Raw genomic sequence first — 22111 nt, 5'->3', positions numbered from 1 at the left:
TCTTTCAGCGGGTCTGGGAAGGCTCCCTCACGGAGGGAAGCATTCACCACCCCACGAAGCCCATCGCCCAGTCCTTCCCGGCTAGCTTTTATAAGCCAGGATGGGCAAGGATCCAGGAGACAGGTGGTTGGCTTCACTCGTCCAAGCAGCCTGTCCACATCCTCGGAGGTAACAGATTGGAATTGATCCCACTCAACTTGACTAGACAGAACTCTAGCACTCTCCCGCCCCGGCCCTGCTCCCACGGTGGAGTCTACTTCTTCCCGAATCTGAGCGATTTTATCTGCAAAAAACTTTGCAAAATCATTACAGGAGAACATGTGGCCCGTACTGGGCCCCGATGTTGCAGGTGGTTCCACTAAATTGTGAACCACCTGAAAAAGTCTCCTGCTGCTGTTTTCTGCAGATGCAATAGAGGCGGTGAAGAAATTCTTCTTCGCCGTCGCTATCGCCACTTGGTAGGCTCGACGTTGAGCTCTAACCTGTGTCCGGTCAGATTCGGAATGAGTTATCCGCCACCGGCGCTCTAGCCGTCTCAACGATTGTTTCATTGCCCTCAGATCCGTGGAAAACCACGGGGCTGTCCAGGCTCCATGCAATCGGAGAGGGCGCTTCGGAGCCAAACAGTCAATAGCCCTGGTTAACTCCACATTCCAGCGGGCCACCAGGGAATCGGCTGAAAGGCCATCAACATGGGATAAAGCATCCCCTACCACTCTCTGGAAACCATTTGGATCCATTAAGTGGCGGGGGCGGACCATCCGAATTGGTCCCACCTCCCTGCAGAGGGGATGGGTCGCAGAGAAGTCCAGTTGCACCAGGAAGTGATCTGACCATGGCACTTCTTTCGTTTCGCTTTTACTTAGTGTCAGATCACCAACATCCATAGAGGTAAACACCAGGTCCAAGGCATGTCCGCGACTATGGGTTGGGCCAGACTTATTCAGGGACAGCCCCATGGAGGCCATGCTTTCCACGAAGTCCCGAGCAGCCCCTTGTAAGGTCGTGTCGGCATGGATGTTAAAATCCCCTAGGACGACCAAGCTAGGTGTCTCCAGGAGAACATCCGCCACGACCTGAAGCAGCTCGGGCAGGGAATCCTTGGTGCAGCGGGGAGGTCGGTACACCAAAAGGAATCCTGTACTGCCCCTATTGCCCAACTTCCAGAACATGCACTCGGAAAACTGGGTCTTCCCAATAGGACGCCTGGTGCAAACTAATGACTTCCTAAAAATCACTGCAACCCCCCCTCCCCGCCCACATGACCTGGGTTGCTGTGCGTAAGAGAAACCTGGTGGACAAGCAGCGGCAAGGACAGGCCCATCTGCTTCATCCAACCAAGTCTCTGTTACACATGCCAGGTCAAGTCCTCCATCCATGATCAAGTCATGGATGGCAGTAGTCTTATGAATCATTGACCTGGCATTGCACAGCAGCACCTTCAGGTCATGTGGGTATCCCTTGCTGATTCTAGTATCCATCCGGTCAGGACCAGACCCGGAGGCAGGGATAGTCCTCAGACAACGACTAAACCTGCCCCCTCTGTAATGACATGGTCTGGTCTTAGCGTAACTCCTCCTCCTACCCGTGATCACTGAGATCGGTTGTCCCAGTGCATCCCCCCCTGTGGAACATGCCCCAGCCATTTTGTGGGCTGGGGCCCACTCCCTGGCAGCCCTGAACCCTCCCCCTAAGAACAAAATAACACCTTAAACAAACAAAACCAATAAAACAATACAAACAAAAAATGTAAAAATTACAAAACATCAAAAAAATAATTAAAAAGTAATAATCCCCAAACCCAACCAAACATCCATCCCACCCCCACCCCCCACATATAAAATTTTTTTAAAAAACATTTTAAAAACACTCTGCCCCTCCGGCAGTAACAACAAGTGTCCTAGTGAGGCCTGTCAGGCCCCGCCCTGGGCCAGGTGGTAAGTGGCAAGAGCAGGGCCCTCAAGCACTCACTCAGGGGAGTCCTCCTGGGCAGCAGGCAGCAAGCAGCAAGCAGTCCTTGTGAGGCTTCAGGCCCCGCCCCAGGCCAGATGGTAAGTGGCAAGAGCAGGGCCCTCAGGCACTCACTCAGGGGAGTCCTCCTGGGCAGCAGGCAGCAAGCAGCAAGCAGTCCTTGTGAGGCTTCAGGCCCCGCCCCAGGCCAGATGGTAAGTGGCAAGAGCAGGGCCCTCAGGCACTCACTCAGGGGAGTCCTCCTGGGCAGCAGGCAGCAAGCAGCAAGCAGTCCTTGTGAGGCTTCAGGCCCCGCCCCAGGCCAGATGGTAAGTGGCAAGAGCAGGGCCCTCAAGCACTCACTCAGGGGAGTCCACCTGGGCAGCAGGCAGCAAGCAGCAAGCAGTCCTTGTGAGGCTTCAGGCCCCGCCCCAGGCCAGATGGTAAGTGGCAAGAGCAGGGCCCTCAGGCACTCACTCAGGGGAGTCCTCCTGGGCAGAAGGCAGCAAGCAGCAAGCAGTCCTTGTGAGGCTTCAGGCCCCGCCCCAGGCCAGATGGTAAGTGGCAAGAGCAGGGCCCTCAAGCACTCACTCAGGGGAGTCCTCCTGGGCAGCAGGCAGCAAGCAGCAAGCAGTCCTTGTGAGGCTTCAGGCCCCGCCCCAGGCCAGATGGTAAGTGGCAAGAGCAGGGCCCTCAAGCACTCACTCAGGGGAGTCCTCCTGGGCATCAGTGGAGGCAGAAGTGCCGTCTTCTGAAGCACATTGTTCTAACATTGCTCTGAGCCCAGCTCCAGCAATTCAAGGCCTCAAAAAGATTGAGAGGGCCCACAGTGCCTTAGCCCCCGGAGACAGCAACTATGGGTGATGTTTCCCCCACTGCCGCCGCCCCATTCTGAGAGTCTAGTCATCCTGGTGACACATCACAAATGCAAAACATGATAATGGAAAGCTAGGGCAGACATGGCTTTGATCAAAGCATGGATGGCAGATGTGTAATCTATAGACTTTATAGCTGAAGGTGCTTCAGGGCATTGCAATTACATTAACTGGCTGCATCTTTAAGCTGCACCTGTCATTCATTCAACAATGCTTAGAGAGTCTGTTGTAGGTCGCAGCATCTGGTGCCCAAAGCCTGGGGTATGGAATTGTTAAGGCCTTGCTATTCAGAGAGTCTTACAGCTCTTTTCTCTTGCTTGTGCTCTTTCTTTTTGAACACCTGGTTTAGGGTGGAAATAAATGCATATTCATCACGAGAGAACGAATTGCAAAGAGATGCTGTAAATGCAGGGCTGCACCCAACTTTCTCTGCCTGCTACCGCAAGTGCCCTTTGCACTAGCAGGTGGGTGAGTTTTAATCTTGGGCAACAGGGGATTCCCGTGTGGCTGTTGATGCAGCAGAAGTTCACCATGCAATGGGCTTTTTTGCGTTCTCTTCCGCAACAATGTCCCACAATGGTGGAAAGAAATTCGCCAGTGTCACAACAATACTGCTAAGTTACTGGTGGTTGTTGCCCAGGGCTGGATTTAGATGAAGAGAGGCCCTAGGCTGCTCCACTTGTGAGGCCCCTCCCCATCCCCCACCCTCACAGCTAGAAGAAAATGGAAGAGTGTTATAAATAAAATTGAGTGAAGCCAAGGATGATGACGGGTATTTAAAATTCTGCAATTCACAATTTCTCCTCTAAAGGACATAAGATATTATTGTTAAATACCATGATGATTTTAAAAAATGCTGCTATTCACAATTTCAAAAGTGACCTGTGTGCTTGCTTGCTTGCTTGCTTGATTAACAGCTGTTGGGAACGTCAAGGTCCCTGCTCTCCCTTCTTATGGTCTTTGTACTGGACCTGGAGACTTCAACAGATAGCATTCAATGTCAAGAAGGAGGGCAAGTGGGCACTCAATCAAATGACAGGGCAGGAGTTACACGGAGCAGGGCCTTTTCACTGGTGGTGCCCATTGTATGCCTCACTCTTCCCAGACCTGTTCACTTTTGGCCTGTATTTTAGAACTTTATAATTTAGGAAGACTTTGGAAGAACTGGTTGATAAGTCTTATCAGTCGCTGATGTATGAGCGGATTTTATTTGCTGCTATTCTGGGCTTGTGGTGCACCAGGATTTATACCAGCATAATGGAGTTGGCCAGGATGCCAGAAGGGATACAATTTATGAGCTTTCTCCATTATCTGCACAGCAGGGGGTGTTCAGTCAACTGTGCAAAGGCTGAGCTGAAGCATTCCCTGCTGGTTACTTGCTTTCAGCAATAGGGATCACTGTTTGGTAGTACCCAATTGGTTAGCTGTCATTGGTTAGCAATTGGTTAGCTCCCTATTGGTGGCTCTTAGTTAATTCACAAAATACAGAGTCCATTCATAAAACACAGTGTTCATTCATAAAGCAGTAACATATATCTCCATTGCTACATTTTGGGTGTATATTTCAGCAGTTGAATGTACAGGTTTATGGCTATGCTGTAGTGTAGTGCTTATGCAACTGTGAATAAAAGGTGGCTGGGCTCATTGTCTTGGGGTTTGGTGGGGGGAAGAGGTGACAAAACTGATTTCCAATAAGTGCCCCCCCTTATTTCCGTAACAAGTCCTTGAAACTGTACTCTGAATAGTGACCTACCCGAGAGTAAAGTTGCTGTAACAATGGAAGCAGTTTGCAGGGGGCGGAGGTATTATAAATCATTGAAGGTATGTAAAATAATGGCTGGATTTGTTTGATTCCCGAAGCCATAGGTTTTGGGTTTGATATGGGTGCAGCTGCTTAGCGTAAATGTAAATAAGGCAATTCACGAGAGCAGAAGTTCAAGGTTCGCTAGTCAAATCTCTTAGATAGGAACCTTAGAAAACCGAGCAATGTCTCTTTTATTTGCTTATTAATAAATAGACAAGTGTTCATCTGTGCTGGTCTGTGGCCGAAATAAAGTTTGATATGTACTGATACAAGTGTTCGTGCATGGGCAGGAGGAGAAGGGGAAATAGGCGAGGTCTTTTCATTTAGATCACTTCCCCAGCTTCAGTGTAACAGGTTGTAAAGAGCCCTTTTCAAACCGAGTTGCGGACAGGGATCTCCTAACCACTCCCAGCACCCTTAACAAGTTGCAGCACCCATAATCCTTTGGGGGACGCCATGACTGTTTAAATGTATGGGGCGAATGCAGCCTATGTTCCGAGCTGCTCAGTTCCCACGGAAATCTGCAGAAATGATATAAGCACTTCAACCCATCCTTCTCCCCGAGAAAGGAGATTTTTTTCATCATAGCTAGACCTTTCAGAGGAAGGCAAGCTACAGAGCTGTTTGTTACCTGGTAAAGTGGTACAGAGAAGCATTTGATATTTCCACAGTGCTTCCAGCAGCACGGCAAAGGTGAAGGCATATTTGTAGAGATAATGCTAGTGACTCATCCAGGCGTCATGCGTGCCATTGGGGTTTACTCAAGCATCCACTTTAAAAAAAAACCATTAAGGCGCAAGCGAACAGAGACACCTCTTTCGGGGCATGAACTCTCAGGTGCTGCTTCCATTTTAGAGTACATGGAGGAAGGAACGAATTAAGTACTTAACCCGAGGTACCACTGTATTTACCTGTGTATTGCTTTTAGATCCCAGTTTTTCTCCAAGGAGCTCAAATTGGTTGTTTTATTTATTTTATTTTTAGTTGAGCAAGCTGCAAATTATCTTCCTTTATTATGCAAGGTGATTTATATCATGAATATGTTGAAATGAAAAGCTTTAATCCCTGTTGGTGGGGAAAACAACCCCCCCAAATGCCCACTAGTTACATTGATACAAATTAACATACTATAGTGGTACCTTGGGTTACAAATGCTTCAGGTTACAAACATTCCGGGTTACAAACTCATAACACTAGGTCCTGTGAAGCTGAATAGATACAAGAGAAGACCCCCCCCCCCGGGCAAAGTTAAGCTATGGCACTTGCTCCCATAGGAGGTAGTGATGGCCATAAACTTGGATATCTTTAAAAGAGGATTAGGCAAATTTGTGGGGGGTGAGGCTGTCAAAGGCTGCTAGCCAGGATGACCAGGCTCTTCCTTCATGGAGGGGGGCAACAGTGCTTCTGAATACCAGTTGCTGGAAGCCACAGGGGGGGGGGAATGCTCTTGTGATCAGGTCCTGCTTGCAGGTTTCCCACAGGCCGCTGTGAGAACAGGACTAAAAATGGGCCATTGGCTTCACCAAGCAGGCTCTTCTTATGTTCTTATGTTGTTCTTCTAAACGTGTGAATTATGGAAAATGTGTGCTGTTGAAATGCATCTATCATCTCTCTCTCTCTCTCTCATCTATCTATATCTATCTATCATCTATCTATCTATCTATCATCTATCTATCTATCTATCTATCTATCTATCATCTATCTATCTATCTATCTATCTATCTATCTATCTATCTATCATCTATCTATCTATCTATCTATCATCATCATCATCTATCTATCTATCATCTCTATCTATCTATCTATCTATCTATCTATCTATCTATCTATCTATCTAAATCTATCTATCTATCTATCTATCTATCTATCTATCTATCTATCATCTATCTATCTATCTATCTATCATCTATCTATCTATCATCAATCATCTATCTATATCATCTATCTATCATCTATCTATCTATCTATCTATCTATCTATCTATCTATCTACCTATCATCTACCTATCATCTATCTATCTATCTATCTATCTATCTATCTATCTATCTATATCTATCTATCTATATCATCTATCTATCTATCATCTATCTATATCTATCATCTATCTATCTATCTATCTATCTATCTATCTATCTATCTATCTATCTATCATCTATCATCTATCTGTCTATCTATCTATATCATCTCGGACTTGGTCTTGTATACCTGAAGGAGCATCTCCACCCCCATCATTCAGCCCAGACACTGAGGTCCAGCTCCAAGGGCCTTCTGGCAGTTCCCTCATTGTGAGAAGTGAGGTTACAGGGAACCAGACAGAGGGCCTTCTCTGTAGTGGCGCCCACCCTGTGGAACGCCCTCCCTTCAGATGTCAAGGAAATAAGTAGCTATCTTATCTTTAAAAAACATCTGAAGGCAGCCCTGTTTAGGGAAATTTTTAATATTTAATGCTGTATTGTTTTTAACACTCCATTGGGAGCCGCCCAGAGTGGCTGGGGAAACTCAGCCAGATGGGCAGGGTATAAATAATAAATTGTTGTTGTTGTTGTTGTTGTTGTTGTTGTTGTTGTTGTTGTTGTTGTTGTTGTTATAATTATATCATCTATCTATCTATAGATCTATCTATAGATCTATCTATCTGTCATCTACCATCTTTCTATCTCTCCATCTCTATTATAGATGTGCTCTTCCTACTGACAACTGCTTGAAGTGGCACTGCATTCCTTTTCACCCATCATAATATATGTGTTCCTTCCTCACTAGAGGTCGCCATCTGCCTACAAGTTGCTAGCGCATGGCTTAAATGCTCCCTGTTTAAGCTGATCTCTAATCAAAGCAGAAGTGGAGGAGAAGCATTTGAAATATGAATGTACATAAAACCCCACCCCCCACCCCAAGTGAAGACACACAATGGCTTATTGATTAATAAAGAGGCATGGTTTGATTATAAGAACAAAGGAATCTGCAAAAAGCAGGTGGCTCTTACACATGTTAAGGTGGCCAGGATGCAGTATCCCTGCAGCATCTGGGCTTGACGAGGCATGTGGCCTGTCCTGAGCCTACTCCAGCTGAGGAATCACATACTTCCTCCCTGAGCTTGTGAGCCCCACCTGGGCTGTGGGTCCTTGCCTGCCTTAGCCTTCTAGAGCGTACCTCCTGCAATCCTGCAATTGGAATAATTCAACCAAAATGACCAAAACCAATGAGCTCCATGCCGTAAGGTGATTTGATGGGGGGGGGGGGATTCCAACTCTCCCATCTCTTATGCCAGCTGCCAGCCACATGCTGTGATAATGCCACATCTAGTGTAGCCGTATTTTGAAGAGCAAAAAAGAGGACACGTTTGCCTTTTCCTCAATCTTAAATTCAGTGTGCTCTTCCTCCTCCCCTCCCCACCTCACTCTATTCTTCTTTATCCCCACCCCCCACTCCCCAAAAGAAGTATTTTCCTCCTCATTTCTTTAAAACCATTGTTTAAGCCATTGGCTTTCCCAGAGGTTTTTGTGGTGATGTAGCAACAGTCTCAGAGTTCTGCTGTCGCCACCTTTCCTTTCCATTGAAAACCTTCTTAAGTTCTATTCCCATTTGCTGTTGGGATTTTCAGACAAAAACTTTTGCCAAAGTTTGGTGCCGGTTTGGAGTGAATCAGATAATGTTGCGGTTTTTTTTGGGGGGGGCATTAACCACGGATCTGGGTTTGCTGTATGAATTACTCCATTTGTGGGGCACTGCAAAGTGCAGTGTTTTCGGTGTTTTCGCCACAAAACAACTGCAAACCTTTGGCATCAATTTTGAGGGGAACCCAGATTTTGGGGTTCATAGTTAATGAAGCCCAATGCCCTCCTGATTCTGGGATACAGTGGTGCAGGAGAGGATGGGGAAGCATCCGGCCCTTCATTTGCCTGATCTGCCTCATCCTCCTCTGTCCTGCCAGTCCCTGACACTGATCTTGATCTTTTCGTTCTTCCTCAGAGGAAAGTGCAGGTGGTTAAGGAAGTGTTAAAGTGTGTGTTTTCCTCATTTCTTCATGCACAGATTGTACCATGCAATGTGTGATGTGTACATTTCTACTTTCACTTGAGTCACTGCTGCCGGTTGCAGGCCAGGCAGAGTGGATTCCAAGCAGGCTCAAAATCCTGGCACCTTGCTCCTTAGAAATTACAAAATAACCTCTCTGTGTTAGGAACTGTACCTTGCCGGTGTTATAGACTCATTTGCAATTTCCAACTCTTGGAGCCAAAGGCAAATTAATGGTTACATGTGCATTACTCCTGGGAATGGGGCTCCTTAGGCCTGTGGGCCAAATGCGGTCTGCTAGGCCTCTGGGTTTGGTTGATTAGGTCTCCCCCAAGGCCATACACCCTTTGTGGAAGGGAAGGCTGCTGTCATGGACTGGTTGGGCGCATGGGACTGGTGGGAGGAACCAGATGGGGAACCACCAAGGGAAGAAGGCTCAGAGCCTGGGGAGTAGTGGTGGGATGACAAAGGGAGAGGAGGGAGGAGAATGACCGCTCCCCACTTAAAACGGGGGGCGCCCTTTGCGGGGACGCGTGCAGCCCTGAATCTGGAGTGGCCCCATCAGCATAGGCTTTGCCTTCCCTCAGGTGGGATACCTGGAGGTCCCCGCCTACCCCAGTGAGTTGTCCAATCCCACCTGGGGGAAGCGTTGCCAGGGAAACCAGGCCAGGTAGGGGGAGGGATTACCTGCCCACACAATAGAGGGTGGATCTTAATTGTTAATCCTCACTTGGCTCCAGAGCTTCTCCCACCCTACCCACCCTCAGTTAATGCCTTCTTTTGCAGGTTATCTTTTCTTCATAGGTTTTGCAGGTTAACCTTTCTCCACAGGTATGCGGGCGCTGCTACGATAAGGTCGCTGTTAAAGGGCCGGAAAGGAATTTCCCTGCATTGGCAGGTTTCGCCTTTCCCGTAGCAAAACGTCACAACTTTGGCGGTATCAGGCCTTGGGCGGAATCCTTTAGTCCATCTTCCTCTTTGCGGCGGCAATACCAGGGTTCCCCGTTAAAGGGGTTTTTGAAGGGAGGCTTTGGCCGTACACCGAAAGGTCGTCATTGCTCTCCCCTGCGGCGGCGTAACGGGGGCGGCTATCTCTGCTTGAACATATGTTCTCCAGAGCCGGCCCATCCCCCCCCACACACACTGGATAACCCTGATGCTCCCTAGGTCCCCGGCTGGGGACTAGGGAGGGAGAACGCCCAATGCCTGAGCCAAGGTCTACCCACATTTGAAATTTAATAAAGTTGTGGCCAATTTAATCCCATAGCGCGTTGTCTAGAATCGTTATTCCACATGACGGGGGGGACCACTCGGGATCTGGGGACTCCGCCTGTCCACGCAATGGGAAGAGGAGGGGTTGGAAGCTGAAGAGGTAACAGGGCTTAGTGAGCTGGGAGAATCTGTGACAGAGAGAAATCCGGAATCAGAGGCAGAGGCTGAAGCAGCGGAGGATAGAGGCCAAGAGGCAGAGATAAGTCAGGTTGGTAAGGAGTCACTGGTCTCCTGCTGAGGCAAGCTCCCTTTCCTACTTGTCTCCCAGAACCAGAAGAGGCATGAAAAGGGCAGAGGAGAGGTTAGCTGCATGCAGTTGCAATCTCTGATTGCTTGGAAGAAGCCCTGGAGAGCAGGGGATTTAGACTGCTGTGAGGAGGTGGGGATTGTCATTCTCGACAACTGATTTTCATGGAGGAAGACCGCTGGGAATGAGCAGCTCTGTTCATTAGGCCTGACACTCAACCAAGTCTGTGGAGATCTTGTTTTCGCTAATGAAGAGCTAACGCCGTCTTTGAACTGTGTGATTACTGACTTCACGCTCCTGTGACGGCAGCCCGCAGGCTGAAAACAGGTTCCCAGTGGCATACACGCTTCTTCCCCTCTCCGTTTTATCCTCACAAAAGCCCAGTGGATAGTTAGTGGTGGGGACTAACAATCAGGTGGAGAGAGTGGGGTGACACCTATGGGCCACAAACCCCAGTCCCCACCACCAACTATCCACAGATGGGGGGCATGTTTGTATTTGAGAGCCTGCTGCACGCACATAAGAACCCCCCCCTTTTGGAATTTAGGACCCTGAAATTGTTAATCATGTGACGCGAGTGCCCAAATAAGGGCTTATCCCTTCAAACAGAGGCTTATCCCTCCCTTGAAACCAAGAGCACTTTTTCAGAGGGCTTTGCTTCTGAATCATCAGTTTCGGTTTTGAGCCCAGGGAGCCGGTTCCCTGATGAAGAGTCTTTCACTAAAAGAAGCCTAAATCAATATTTGCATTTTAGGATAACCTTGGCGGTTACCTGCAAACTGTGGGAAACAAGCATGTCTTGTGGAAATGGAATGCCAAGTGGAACCGAGTGCTGCTGCTTTTAAAAGAACAGCAACAATTCCTTATAAAGAAAAATTGGCTGAGGACTGGCAGTGGTGTGACGTAAGCACTGGGGTGTGAACACATCCATCTATAGTCTCTGCTCTCAGGTTCTACAGGCTTAAAAAAATATTTTGCAAAACCTGCTTAACCAGATGCAACAGCAGGACAAAAGAAATGCATGTGTACACCCAGGAAAACAATGGCCTTATCATGTCACATTCCTGTCTTGAGAAAACTAATGTTTGTCTCCTGACACAGTATAATAGGAAATTGGTGACCAACAGGGAGGTCCTGTTTCTGAAACACATAAGCAGCCTGCCCCAACTTGATGCTCTCCAGTTCTAAATTGCAGCGCCTGTCAGCTCCAGCAAAGTCAATGGTCAAAGATGATGGGACTTGAGGTTCAAAACCTCTGGAGTTCACTGGGTTTGGGAAGCCTGCCCCACACAATGCAAGGATTTAACTAATTGTGTTGTCCATCTGAGAGCCAGAAAACATGGTCTGCCATCTTGATTCCAAATTGCTCCTGGGGTCCAAATGTTGGTGAAGAACTCCACCTCCAAGTTGGGAGTCCTCGTGCCAGGTTTTTGCTGATCTCTCAAGAGGTCTCGGAACCCTATAGAGAACAGACAGACAGACAGACAGACAGACAAACAGATGGACCAAACACTTTCTAAAATATATTGTAGATAATGTGGGGTTCTTTGTTTGTTTTGCATTATGTGTGTGCCTGCAAAGCTTGATCTTCTCCATGTTTTCTGGTTTATGAACCCCAATGGCTTCCAGGTGACTCATCCATAGAACTTTGTGTCACCTACACAGATTAAGAGACATTTGTAGCAGATCAGGTAACAGACGAAAGGCTGGAAACCTAAAACCCATGTGTAATTAAGAATCAGGAAAAGATTAGGCAGTGAATACAAGTTTCTATGGAAGTTGCTTAAATATGTTGCATCCAGTGAACTTTTTATTTTTAAAGGAATACTCTCATGTGACTCATTGGCTGCACCTGAAACCAAGGTGGGAAAACCCATATCGCTGGATTATTATTTTTGGTTCTATAATTCTAGCCTGACAGCTTCCTGTAGCATATATTTACTTCTCATTAAAGAACTCAACAACTGTTTTGTACCTGCAATCTCCCTCCACCCCAGCATTAATAGGCACACCCCTGCATCCTTTTTGCTCAAGCTCTTCTTCCGCCTGACACCTGCACACCTGTCTCCCTCCATGGCATTGGATTTTTAGCATCCATGCAACTATAAAACTAGTAAAACTTCAGTGCTTGGAACAAACTAGTTCTGTTTAATGAGATTCGCCGAATATGTCAAAAATCTCTGCACTATAGCTGAAAGTTTTTCTCGTAATTGCAGAGTGAACTGAATGTGAATTAAGTTTTTTTGGGGGGGCAGTTAAGAACTTTGCACTATTTCCCATTCATCTTCCAGTTCACTTTCTTACATGTGTTTTTCATTCTTTAGGCACTTTGGGTCTTTGAGTTTGGGTCTTGAGTTGCACAGCTGTTGAGGAAAATACAATAAACAACTCAGATTCCACTGTGTGCATTTTCTCTGTCAAATTTGTCTAGCACATTTTTAATGTAGCAGACCTGTAACAGAAATAGTCACAGAGGCCTGTGCAATGTCTTCATTCATAACCATGTAGCTGTGTTCTCTTGCACAATAAATGCAATTGTAACTCAGGGCTGCACGATGCCCATCTGATGTGAGCTTCTGATGTGAGCTCCAGCACACCAGGCTTTGTCCTCATTATATGCAATTGAATTTGTGTAAACAATTACATGAAGTCACTGCAGGTCATACGTTTTCCAGGGGACTGACCTGCTATTGCTAGAAATGGGGCTACATGAATACTGCTGCTTACGAGGTAGCACCTCAAAGATATGGGAGGGGGGATTGTTGGTTTGTTGTTGTTCTTATTTTTGCTATATATTTTATGGTTTTTATTTTGTGATTTTATGTTGTGAATCGCCCTGAGATCTGTGGATGAAGGGCTGTATATGGGACACATTAAAGGCTAATCTTTAAATTGGGAGACATTTCCCATGTCATGATGTGATTAATGGTCCCTGAGCGATTAACCGTGGCATCGTTTTCTGTGGGTAGAGACAGCTGCACTTCCAAGGTGGCTTGGCATTGTCGTTGGAGACTGAGGCAATACGCCACCTCTGCACTGCTTCCTTTCCACGCAACCTTGTTGACACAGGAAGACATCCTAGCAACAGACTTTAATGATAAACTAGCTCAGGGAAAGAGTGAAACAACATCAGGTCCTAAACACTGAAGACTGTTGTCGTAGGAAGAAGCTACTGCTTTGAGATTTGCTTCTGGCCAAATGATTTGGTCGTGGTTCCGAATGCCTGTTTATTTTTCCATTTTGCAAGTAGCAACTACTAAGGGCGGTGTGCAAGTGTGTGTGCCGATTTGGATTGGGGAAGGGAGATTTAACCCTTTGCCCTCATACCACAGTCCAAACTGCATCCACAGTCCAAACTGCATCCACCCCTTCTAGGCACTGTTAGGAGAGAGGAAAATGAGCCTGTGAGCTTCTCCCTCCGTAGCTAAGGCAGGTTTGTAGGGAATTTGGATCAGAATCATGGTACAAGGACAGAGGTTTAGATTGTCCCTCTCCTTCTGCTGGATCCTTGGTCCAAATTGGAGGTGGTGGGGTGTTACAGCGACTTTTTTGCAGAATGAAAAGATTACCAGCCACAGAACTCTCACATCACATACAGTTTGACCCACAGCAACTTTCCAATGATCAGAAGACATAGAGGATGCAGAAGGAAAGGTATTTCTTAATTACCTGATTGTTCTATATTATGACCCTCAGCAAAGTGGAAATATAATCTATCTTAACTGCTACAGTTCTGGTTTTGAAGATATAAATGGTCCATCTAACTCGGTACTCTATAGAATCCTGATCTGCAAACATGGCCCATCTACACTACACATTTAAGCATCATCATATCATTTTCAACAGTCATGGCTTCCCCCAAAGAATCCTGGGAGTTGTGGTTTGCTAAGGGTGTTGAGAGTTGTTAGGAAAATACTTGAATGGGAAATGAAAGATGAGCTGGTAAAATCATCAATGATTCACTGCGCAAGAGATATAGGGCATAATATAGAATTTGACCTCTGGGAGAAATTATGGAAGAAAGATCTAATATTTACTGCATGCTATACATTGAAAGAAAATCGTATGAAAATGATACACAGGTGGTATCTAACTATGAGCAGATGAGTTAAGATATATAAATCAGAATCTGAGGTATGCTGGAAATGTAAAGAAGCAGAAGGAACATTTTTATTTATGTAGTAGGCATGCAAAGTAGTTAAAGAGTACAGTGGTACCTCGGGTTACATACGCTTCAGGTTACATACACTTCAGGTTACAGACTCCACTAAACTGGAAGTAGTACCTTGGGTTAAGAACTTTGCTTCAGGATGAGAACAAAAATTGTGCGGCAGCAGCGGGAGGCCCCATTAGCTAAAATGGTGCTTCAGGTTAAGAACAGTTTCAGGTTAAGAACGGACCTCCAGAACGAATTAAGTACGTAACCAGAGGTATCACTGTACTGGGAAATGAAATAAAATGAGAGGAAAACAATATTTTTAAAAAACATTTCCCCCCCCAAAAACCAGAGGCATTCTTTCTGGGAATGGTACAGACAGAAGTACCCAGGAGTCAGAAAAAAAATATTTATGTATGCCACTATAGCAGCTCAGATCTTGTTATCCCAAAAGTAGCAGGTGAGTGATGTCCCTAAAAAGGAGGATTGCCAATTAAAAATGATAGAATATGCAGAGTTAGTAGGCCTAACAAGTAAAATAAGAGAGCAAGAAGATCAGCTATATAAAGAGGAGTGGAAAAACTTTGTGGAGTATCTGGAAAATAATTGTAAACAGGTGAAAACGCTAGCAGCTTTAAGGTAAATTCAACAGTGTAATACATATCTAAATGGATATATAAGAATATGCAGGAATGGTGGGAAAATTATAGGAACCAGGGAAGGGAAAGAATGGAAGCCATTGAATGTTTTTATTATAAAGAAAGATATTAATGGTGGAAATGTATATTTGAATGTGAATGTGATTTTGGAAATGGTAATAATGAAAATGAGAAAGAGAGAGAGAGAGATGTTAGGAAACACCTGTTCCCTTAATAGAACTAGATTTCTAGATTTCCCTGGGAAAAGGAAGTGATTCTTAGACCACCCTGAGAACTATCAATCTATGAGGGGAAAAGAGGGCCTAATTTTAATGGGTGGCCACTTTGACAGGGTGGCCTCTTGCCAGGTGCCCTCTTGGTGACTCATTTCATTCAGTCAGTTCCATAGTTACAGCTGCCACTTCCTCCAGGTATCCTTTCTGCCACTGGTTTGGCAAGCGCAGGACTTGAGGATACCATTCAGTGTCCAGATATGGCCTAGAAGTTGCCAATCCCTGAACCAAGTATAAGAGATTTCTGAACTGGTATTTCAAACACCTCAGCGTATGAATGATGACAACTCCCATATTCCCCGACAATCAGCCATGTTGGCTGAGGCTGAAGGGAGCTCTAGTCCAACAAAAGCTGGCACCATGTTGGGTGCACACCTCAACCTGTTGGCGGTAGAGTTGAACGTTTGATACATGCAGGTCCATTGGCCTTGCGAGGGTGTATTTATGTGGCTTGAGAAGGAGGGAAGGGAATTCAGAGGAGGCGGAATAATTGCTGCAAAGATTTATGGGAAGATTCTTTGGGGAATTACATAAAACCGATGACAGTTTTAATTAGCAGCCACCCGTGCGCTCCTTGCAGTCATTAGATACTTAGTGCTAGATAAGTACTTAGATAGAGAGTTAGAACTGCACCTCAAATCCAAGTGAAGCCATAGACACTCTGGGTGGCTTTGAGAAAGTTAATATCATATGTTTTGAGTATCAGTTCTGTAACAGGGACTGCCTAAGAACGATGATGTAATAGAACTGAATCACAGCCTTGGAAAGAACATGAAGATGCCTTATACTGAATCAGGCCATTGGTCTATTGATGCCTACTCAAACACTGGCTTTAGGCAGTCTGGGACAGAGAAGTCTTCCTCTTTTCTTAAATAAATTTATTTGTTTTTTCAGATTAAAATTTTACAACACACAACAAAGAAACAAGATTCCAAAGAATCTCCTGGACTTCCACCCTCTCCTTTGTGGGTCCTATTGTTAATCATTTCCTCCTGCATCTTTTATAATAATCCAGATCTTTTACCTCTCCATTGTGTCCAAAATTCACCATTAAACTACAAGTGTTATTCCAATCCTACTAACGATTTTAACTGTTTACAATGGTTTTTAAGATAAATTATAATTTTTTTCCATTCCTTATTAAAATTTTGGTCTTCTTGATTTCTGATTCTTCCGGTCATTTTAGCCATTTCGGCATAATCCATCAATTTGATCTGCCATTCTTCTCTGGTAGGGACTTTAGCTTTTTTCATCTCTGGGAAAGAGGTCTTTGTCAGCACTGTTCCTCAGCACCTTTTAACTGGAGATGGCAGGGATCAAACTTGAAACTATCTGCAACGTATGTGAAAGATGTGCTATACCACTGAATTCCGACTTTTCAGCTCAGCTGCCTGTTTTGAGGCAAGACAGCCTGCATCCAATGGTTTGCTATTGAATACAGATGAGTCCTAAGGTGCGGTATTGGGTGTGTATGGACCCATCTGTACTATATACTTAAAGTGGCATCATGCCAATTTAAACAGCCATGGCTTTCCCCACAGAATCCTGGGGACTATAGATTATTTAGGGTGCAATTTGTTTGTTTGTTTTTTAAAAATACTATTATTATTTTTAAAGGCAGCATGCAGTGGCATAATACTGGTTTAAATGAAAAGTGTAGATGGGGTCTGAGAAAGAGTTTGGAATGGTGGATTTGACCAAACAGCCTGCTATTCATAGAACTTGTTGAATCCTGGAAGTCTGAGTCTGCGCTGGATCTACATTTGAGTCGGTTGTTGTTTGCCTTCTTCTAGAGGCATCCCAGCTTTGGGAATGCTTTCCTTAAAAAAACACAAAAACCCACACAACATCAACCAAGCTTTGCTGAATATCCCTCTTCTTGGAAAAGGAGGAAGGAAAGTGTTTTCATTTCCATATTTCCTGAAGTTGTTGGTTAAGAGACTGAGAGTTTTAAAATCCATGATCTGACAGCTGGGTATTCTAAGAATGCGATGAGCTTTGTGCAGGCAAAACATCACATGTGAAAATTAATTATGGACACCTTTGATCTTCTTTCTCAATTGGCATAATGAAAGAGCTCTGGGTAGCCTGTGAAAGTTTGGCATCTGTCAGTGGAGCTTGCTTATGTGCAGAGAGAAGATTCTATGACTTCATAAAAGAAAATAAGGTTCTCATTAAAACCTGATGGTAGAAAGTAGTCGTCTTTATCTCTCCCCTTCAAAAAATCCAGGCTTAAACAAACATGACACTACCACCTGTTCTGTCCATTCAAGTTATCCTGCCTCCAAATATAGATAGCCTGTTTTCTAGCTATCCACTCTGATATTAGAACAATCCTCCCTATATTTTTAAGTGTCTTTTTTCAAAGCCATCTTTCCCCCAGTTATCCCAGCAGGCCCTGTGGGCAATGAGTTCCATGGGTTTGTTCCCGTGCATGATTCCTGCCTTTTCTTCACCCTGAACCTGTTGCCAACCCAGGACGACGCCAAGTCTGTAGCACATTGAGAAATTGTTAATTTGAGCCTAGATACCCTCTCATAAATCTTTCTCACGCTTTCTTCCCAGGGCCAACCGAGAAGCGGTGTGAGAGTCCTTGTGGGGCCTGTTTGGCTGCCAAGGCAGAAGGAACACCTGGTGGTTTCCTAGCAACACAGATGGGTCTCCCAGGGAATGGAGCAAGCAACATCTTTTCTTGGTCCCCAAAGGTGGGACTCACTAGCTCAGTGGGAGAGCATCTGCTCAGGATGCAGCTTGCGATCAGTTCACCTGGTTTGTCACACCTGGATTAAGGCTTTCTATGTACAGTCGGTCAGGCATGTGGAACCTGGTGCTCTTCAGAAACTGTTGGACAGCCAAAATGGACAGTGGTTGAGGATGATGGGAGATGGAGTCCAGCAACATCTGGAGGGCCACAAGCTCAACTTTGCTTGCTCTTTCTGCACTTCTTCTCCACCACTCCTACATCTTTTGAGATGATTGAATAGAATGGTCCAAGTTTGTAAATAATATTAGAGTATTAGACAGCCATGCCCATGTTCTAGCTGGTTGGGCTTTACGTTGGGTATAAAGCTGAAAGAATACGTCAGTTAGCTTAGAGTTGTCTACCTAGTATTACCCGTTCTACTCAGAAAGCATTAGGTAATCCACTCAAGGTCTTTTGGAATCTCTTGGGTTGTGGTCATGAACTGGTCTTGACTTGCCCAGAGAAAGATGTGGCTCATGGAAGTAGATTTTGTATACAGCCCTTTATGGGCAACCGAAACATAGGAATCCATTGAACGCTGGCACTCCCTCTCAGACTACCAGGGAGCATTTGCATGACTTCACATCACAGAAGGAAGTAAAATGACATTTTCATGCAAGCCTGACTAGTGAAACCAGGCTATCTTCCTGCCCATCTCCCCACAGATCATGCCCATCTTCCTCTTGTAAATAGGCTTAGGCCACACCCACGCCATACATTTAAAGCACCCAACTTCCCCAGAAGAATCCTGGGAACTGTAGTTTGCTGAGGCTGCTGGGGATTGTAGCTCTGTGAGAGGCAAACTATAGTTCCCATGATTCTTTGCGAGGGACCCATGTACTTTACATGTATGGTGCAGATGTGAGCTTAGTGCTGGAGCTGGGCAGTAGGCAGGGATAGAAGAGGAGAGATGGGTTCTGGGATCTGTGGATCTGTGGATGTGAACTCCCTTTCAAGGTGGGGTAGGTTTTGCTCAGCCAGGGAGGGTGGGTGCAGGAGGCATTGCTCTCTACCTGTGCCGTGATTTTATTTCTTAAGAGACTGATTGTTCCCTCTGTACGTTCTGTTGCTCATGTAACCAATACGGTGCTACCTTGAGCACAGTAAGGAGGTATTAGCAGGACAGGGCGAATGCCAAGGTTTGCAGAAGTACCAGCAGTCTTAAAGCTAAAACAGCCCTACAAGGATTGAACCTGCCCAGCCAACTGGTCGTGGGAGGAATGGACCAAAAGCAAGGGGAGGAAGGAGAGGGAATGGAATGGAGTGTCCGGAATCCTGAACAGCAGCATTCCACACCACAACCTTTTGTGGCAGATCCCATCGGAGGCAACCTTATGCTGAGTCAGACTGTCGGCCCAAATAGCACAGTCCTATCTGTACTGAGGGACACGGATGGCGCTGTGGGTTAAACCACAGAGCCTAGGACTTGCTGATCAGAAGGTCAGCGGTTCGAATCCCTGCGATGGGGTGAGCTCCCGTTGCTCGGTCCCTGCTCCTGCCCACCTAGCAGTTCGAAAGCACGTCAAAGTGCAAGTAGAGAAATAGGTACAGCTCCGGCGGGAAGGTAAACGGCGTTTCTGTGCGCTGCTCTGGTTCGCCAGAAGCGGCTTAGTCATGCTGGCCACAAGACCCGGAAACTGTACGCCGGCTCCCTCAGCCAATAATGCGAGATGAGCGCTGCAACCCCAGAGTGGTCAGGGGTCCCTTTACCTTTACCTTTTATCTGTACTGATGGAGCTGGCTCTCCAGAGTTTTTGCAGGGGCATCTTTCCCCAACCCTGCCTGCAGATACTGGGGATTGAACCTGCGAACTTTCACATTCGAAGCAGACGCTCTACCACTGAGCCACGGCCCTTCCGCTGAGTTGTCTGATCTACAACATAATGCAATCTTGTGCTATGTGTACAGTTTTGGCAGGTCCAGTATCCTCCCCAGTGAGTCTCCCTGAGCATTCAGAACATCAGGCAGAAGGAACCCTGGTATGAAGTTAGATCAGCCTCTCTGCCAGGGGCAGGGCATCTCGCCCGTGAAAAGCTCTCTCCCATAAAACATGCTGGACCAGGTGCTTCACCTGGAAGGATGCCAAAAAGCCTTTATTTATTATTATTATTATTTTGATCGGCCTGGGCAGGGACCAGGTCACTTCTCATGTTTATCTGTGGTGTTCCCTGTGCTAGTTTAAACAGATTGGCTTTTCGTTGGCTTACATTTTCAACTTATTGTTGTTTTCCTTTGGGAATGTCCCACATTGTTATATTGCTGCAAGGTGAAAGACCATTGGCTTGGGGAGGCGGTGTGTATATTTATGCAGTGCATGAACAAAGGACCCTTATGGTTAATTACTTCATTGCTTGCTTTTCGTTTCCTTCCAGGCCCCGAGCCCACTAATTACGCGGCTGAGTGACATGTAATTAAGCAAGGACAAGCAAGGAAGGGTGATCTTTCTGAACTTTTTCAAAGGACGGAACCTTTTCAAAAGGTTGAAAGCACCATTTCCTGTTCATCAGGCTGAGGGCCGCAAGAGTTTTAATTTATCTGTCCTCACCCGCACTCAGAGCACGGGGGCTATAATTAAAGTCTTGCCTGGACTGGTTCTCAACTAATCCAGTCCATTGTAAGGCACTTGAATACATCCTTCCTTTGCATTAGGTAGCATTTGGCTTTTGGCATGCCCCTGTAAACACTCAAAAGTGCTGAAAGCAACTTTGAAACCATGTTGTCGAGTCCCTTAAAAAAAAACTTGTGTGAGAAATGCCATTTTTAATGGGTGTTTCAATAGTGCTGAGTGAGATTTTACAGAAGGAAGTTCTCTCTTGAATTCTCCAATCTGCTAATTTCATCAGATTTCATGTAGGGCTGAAAATTCTTTTCACTTGTATCAAAGGCAATCCTACACAACATGGTGCCTTATATATGCTGCTGATCGACTCCAGATCCCATCATCCCTGAGTGCCATTGGCCATTCTGGCTGGAGCTGATGGGAGTTGGAGTCCTGCAACGTCTGGAGGGCCAAAGGTTTCCCACACACCCAGTGGTGTGTCGTGGGAGGGGCCACAGGGGTGGTTGCCCCAGGTGCAAAATTGTTAGGCGGCGCAAACATTCAACATCCAGTGCTGCCTCAATAGAGCTGCATGCTTCCATTGCTGGGCTCCATGCAAACCAGGAAGTGACCTCTCCAGACAATGGAACGACTCTTCTTTTCTTACCTCTGTGGCTGTGATCTCCTGGGTGATACGGACACTGTTAGGCAGTTGAATGCGCATGTGTACGTCGTCCATTTCCCTCCCTTCCACCCATCCCCTCTGCATGGCCTGGCAACCCATGCTAAGCCACTGCACACACCTGATCTAGGACAATCTGCTAGTTTTCAGCAGCTACTTTATATATAGTCCCCTTTATATTGGCCATTGAGTTTGTTTGAAAACATTACTTTTGACAAGGCGCTTTCTTCCTAATAGCTGCTGGAGGACATCTTTCGTGCCCGGAAAAGCTGAGATACACTTTGCACTGGAATGTTCCATGAGTAAATTCAAAGATGTTCCTCTACTTGCACAAGAACTCTGTGCAAGTCCCACAATGTGGGACCAAGAAATCTGCTGTGGAATTTACATAGAAGAGCATTGCAGGGATGGCATGCCTATGACCCTCCAGATGTTTTTGGACTCCATCTCTCATCAGCCCTAGCATTGCCCAATGGTCAGGGATGGTGGGAGTTGTAGTCCAACAACAGCTTGAGAGCTAGAGGTTAACCCAGTGCTCCCCCCCTAAATGTTTAGGGATACTCTCATTTTCCTACTCATATTGAAGTACTGCCCCTCAATGAAGCCAAACTTAGATTCACAAAATGTTTAGGGGTATGTGTACCCCTGCGTCCCCCCAGAAAAAAAGCACTGGGTTAACCAGCCCTGTGCTAGTGTTTTGTGGGACAAAACTATTAGCTATTTTCCTGCTTGTGGTTCTTTGGATCCATCCCCTCATGGCTTTTAATGCAGATCCTATACTCCTGAATAGCTTGCATTGTGGTATTTCTCTAGACCAACCTGTTTAAAATACAGAATTGTGCAGCATTTAAGAACCTTTGGGATTTGAAAGCCTGTTCTCCAATTGGTTAAACCAACT

General features: G+C 45.9%; 1 long non-coding RNA gene across 1 annotated transcript in view; it reads left to right on the top strand.

The window, feature by feature from the left end:
- Nucleotides 1-22111, top strand: part of LOC307200378 — a 557860-nt gene that overhangs the window by 254976 nt on the left and 280773 nt on the right. The window lies entirely within an intron of this gene.

The sequence above is a fragment of the Podarcis cretensis genome, assembly GCF_951804945.1.
Source record: "Podarcis cretensis genome assembly, chromosome: 13".
Classification (NCBI taxonomy): Eukaryota; Metazoa; Chordata; class Lepidosauria; order Squamata; family Lacertidae; genus Podarcis; species Podarcis cretensis.
The sequence above is the reverse complement of the archived record's forward strand: the minus strand, read 5'-3'. Positions and strand labels throughout refer to the sequence as shown.